We start from the raw sequence: 4315 nt of genomic DNA, 5'->3' as shown, positions 1-4315 counted from the left end.
ACAACAAGACCGGTGATAACTAGCGAAATGGTCGGCAGAGTGCCGACACAGCGAGTTTTGACTATCACTTGCACATCTAAAACAACGTCGGAAAGTAACTCGTTCGGCTTTTGAGTCACATAAAGTATGTGTGTTAATTTTGACGCCACTAGCTCTGCATGTTGTCATGCAATTTCTTTACCTCTCAGAAATGATTATGACATAAAAGTGAAGTACGTGACGAGTGTGACGTTAGGAAAACATTAGGCATCATGGAGAGATTCTGTATGGGACCACCCACCCCAAACGAGTACTGTGTGACGTGCTACCCGGCAGGTATTCACCGAGGTAGCCGGCTACCTCAGTCGGTAGAGCGTCAGACTCTTAATCCCAGGGTCGTGGGTTTGAGCCAGACGCTGGGCGGAACGGCATTTTGTTCCGCTGCAGGTGTAAATTACCGTTTTTCTGATTAACGAGATTTAATGGAAATAGCAACTTTAAACTTTGCCTACGTCTCTGTCAGTCGCAAGGAAGCTGTATTTGAAGGTGAAGGTGATTTTGTAGACATGTGTGAAAGACATGTTCTGAAATGCAAGTGTTGTTGTTTGGACAGCACATCGGTTACGTGTCAGATGTGCAGCCAAGCAGTAAGTTGTCGCCATAGCTGCAAATTTTAGCCGGTAATATGAAGTGTTGTCAGCTAAAGTCTGATGATGCAGACGACCGTAAGGACGAAGTACCCAAGAGTACCGCTAGGCCGCGCCTCTTTAGCTCAGTGGTAGAGCACTGGTCTAATAAATCAGGGGTCGTAAGTTCCATCCTCACAGGAGAAAGATGAATTTTGGAAATCAGTTGCGCGTCGTGGCCGTATAGCAAACAGTACCTGTGATGACGAACAATTAGCGACAGACGTTTTTTTAAGAATTACTCTCAGATGCAATTAAGGCGAATGGCGCAGATAAAGCATTTGCCAAAGCGGTACAGCATAAGGTGGGGCGAGGCAGTCTGAATTACATTTTATAGATGTATTTCTCACATATCTCAGAGCCTCTCGCGATATTCGTCGTCGTCGTCGTCGTCGTCGTCGTCGTCGTCGCCGCCGCCGCTTCTGCAGAAGTAGCAAATGGCAATCGTAGCAAATGCGGCGAGGGACGCCCTGCCTTCGATTCCGAATGCACAAAGTGTGTGGTCTTGTTTCTCAGTCTATATTTGGTCGGTCTCGTCAGAGGTTGAATGTAACGAATGGGTGGGAAAGAGCAAGGGGCAGCGGCTGTGTAGAACGAAAACACAAATCCTCAGTGGTGTGAGCGTTTCGAGATGAGTCGTATACATGTAAATGTTGGTCGTCAGTGACCGTGTGGCCTAATGGATAAGGCGTCGGACTTCGGATCTGTAGATTACAGGTTCGAATGCTGTCACGCTTTTGTTTTTCAAGTTCTGAAAAAGAAACATTACGTTTTAATGTAGCAATTGAGCAGTACGAAACCGTCTGAATGTTGCTGTTGACCATTTTTTGCTTGGAGATGCTCTTGAGCTTGAAACACACACAACAAGACCGGTGTTAACTAGCGAAATGGTCGGCAGAGTGCCGACACAGCGAGTTTTGACTATCACTTGCACATCTAAAACAACGTCGGAAAGTAACTCGTTCGGCTTTTGAGTCACATAAAGTATGTGTGTTAATTTTGACTCCACTAGCTCTGCATGTTGTCATGCAATTTCTTTACCTCTCAGAAATGGTTATGACATAAAAGTGAAGTACGTGACGAGTGTGACGTTAGGAAAACATTAGGCATCATGGAGAGATTCTGTATGGGACCACCCACCCCAAACGAGTACTATGTGACGTGCTACCCGGGAGGTATTCACCGAGGTAGCCGGCTAGCGCAGTCGGTAGAGCGTCAGACTCTTAATCCCAGGGTCGTGGGTTCGAGCCAGACGCTGGGCGAAAAGGAATTTTGTTCCGCTGCAGGTGTAAATTACCGTTCTTCTGATTAACGAGATTTAATGGAAATAGCAACTTTAAACTTTGCCTACGTCTCTGTCAGTCGCAAGGAAGCTGTATTTGAAGGTGAAGGTGATTTTGTAGACATGTGTGAAAGACATGTTCTGAAATGCAAGTGTTGTTGTTTGGACAGCACATCGGTTACGTGTCAGATGTGTAGCCAAGCAGTAATTTGTCGCCATAGCTGCAAATATTAGCCGGTAATATGAAGTGTTGTCAGCTAAAGTCTGATGATGCAGACGACCGTAAGGACGAAGTACCCAAGAGTACCGCTAGGCCGCGCCTCTTTAGCTCAGTGGTAGAGCGCTGGTCTAATAAACCAGGGGTCGTAAGTTCCATCCTCACAGGAGAAAGATGAATTTTGGAAATCAGTTGCGCGTCGTGGCCGTATAGCAAACAGTACCTGTGATGACGAACAATTAGCGACAGGAGTTTTTTTAAGAATTACTCTCAGATGCGATTAAGGCGAATGGCGCAGATAAAGCATTTGCCAAAGCGGTACAGCATAAGGTGGGGCGAGGCAGTCTGAATTACATTTTATAGATGTATTTTTCACATATCTCAGAGCCTCTCGCGATATTCGTCGTCGTCGTCGTCGTCGTCGTCGTCGTCGTCGCCGCCGCCGCTTCTGCAGAAGTAGCAAATGGCAATCGTAGCAAATGCGGCGAGGGACGCCCTGCCTTCGATTCCGAATGCACAAAGTGTGTGGTCTTGTTTCTCAGTCTATATTTGGTCGGTCACGTCAGAGGTTGAATGTAACGAATGGGTGGGAAAGAGCAAGGGGCAGCGGCTGTGTAGAACGAAAACACAAATCCTCAGTGGTATGAGCGTTTCGAGATGAGTCGTATACATGTAAATGTTGTTCGTCAGTGACCGTGTGGCCTAATGGATAAGGCGTCGGACTTCGGATCTGAAGATTACAGGTTCGAATGCTGTCACGCTTGTGTTTTTCCAGTTCTGAAAAAGAAACATAACGTTTTAATGTAGCAATTGAGCAGTACGAAACCGTCTGAATGTTGCTGTTGACCATTTTTTGCTTGGAGATGCTCTTGAGCTTGAAACACACACAACAAGACCGGTGTTAACTAGCGAAATGGTCGGCAGAGTGCCGACACAGCGAGTTTTGACTATCACTTGCACATCTAAAACAACGTCGGAAAGTAACTCGTTCGGCTTTTGAGTCACATAAAGTATGTGTGTTAATTTTGACTCCACTAGCTCTGCATGTTGTCATGCAATTTCTTTACCTCTCAGAAATGATTATGACATAAAAAGGAAGTACGTGACGAGTGTGACGTTAGGAAAACATTAGGCATCATGGAGAGATTCTGTATGGGACCACCCACCCCAAACGAGTACTGTGTGACGTGCTACCCGGCAGATATTCACCGAGGTAGCCGGCTACCTCAGTCGGTAGAGCGTCAGACTCTTAATCCCAGGGTCGTGGGTTCGAGCCAGACGCTGGGCGGAACGGAATTTTGTTCCGCTGCAGGTGTAAATTACCGTTTTTCTGATTAACGAGATTTAATGGAAATAGCAACTTTAAACTTTGCCTACGTCTCTGTCAGTCGCAAGGAAGCTGTATTTGAAGGTGAAGGTGATTTTGTAGACATGTGTGAAAGACATGTTCTGAAATGCAAGTGTTGTTGTTTGGACAGCACATCGGTTACGTGTCAGATGTGTAGCCAAGCAGTAATTTGTCGCCATAGCTGCAAATATTAGCCGGTAATATGAAGTGTTGTCAGCTAAAGTCTGATGATGCAGACGACCGTAAGGATGAAGTACCCAAGCGTACAGCTAGGCCGTGTCTCTTTAGCTCAGTGGTAGAGCACTGGTCTAATAAACCAGGGGTCGTAAGTTCCATCCTCACAGGAGAAAGATGAATTTTGGAAACCAGTTGCGCGTCGTGGCCGTATAGCAAACAGTACCTGTGATAACGAACAATTAGCGAAAGGGGTTTTTTTAAGAATTACTCTCAGATGCGATTAAGGCGAATGGCGCAGATAAAGCATTTGCCAAAGCGGTACGGCATAAGGTGGGGCGAGGCAGTCTGAATTACATTTTATAGATGTATTTCTCACATATCTCAGAGCCTCTCGCGATATTCGTCGTCGTCGTCGTCGTCGTCGTCGTCGTCGTCGTCGTCGTCGTCGCCACCGCCGCCGCCGCTTCTGCAGAGGTAGCAAATGGCAATCGTAGCAAATGCGGCGAGGGACGCCCTGCCTTCGATTCCGAATGCACAAAGTGTGTGGTCTTGTTTCTCAGTCTATATTTGGTCGGTCACGTCAGAGGTTGAATGTAACGAATGGGTGGGAAAGAGCAAGGGGCAGC

At 46.6% G+C, this 4315-nt stretch overlaps 2 non-coding genes across 2 annotated transcripts; both read left to right on the top strand.

Annotated features, from left to right (window-relative positions):
• Positions 1 to 2265: 2265 nt before the first annotated feature.
• On the top strand, positions 2266 to 2337 carry Trnai-aau (transfer RNA isoleucine (anticodon AAU)). The gene has a single exon. It is a non-coding gene; the product is annotated as a tRNA-Ile (tRNA).
• A 1453-nt stretch (positions 2338 to 3790) lies between these two features.
• Positions 3791 to 3862, top strand: Trnai-aau (transfer RNA isoleucine (anticodon AAU)). The gene has a single exon. It is a non-coding gene; the product is annotated as a tRNA-Ile (tRNA).
• The last annotated feature ends 453 nt before the right edge of the window (positions 3863 to 4315 follow it).

Source organism: Schistocerca gregaria, chromosome 8 (assembly GCF_023897955.1).
Source record: "Schistocerca gregaria isolate iqSchGreg1 chromosome 8, iqSchGreg1.2, whole genome shotgun sequence".
Taxonomy (NCBI): Eukaryota; Metazoa; Arthropoda; class Insecta; order Orthoptera; family Acrididae; genus Schistocerca; species Schistocerca gregaria.
This window is presented reverse-complemented; position numbering and strand designations above follow the sequence as displayed.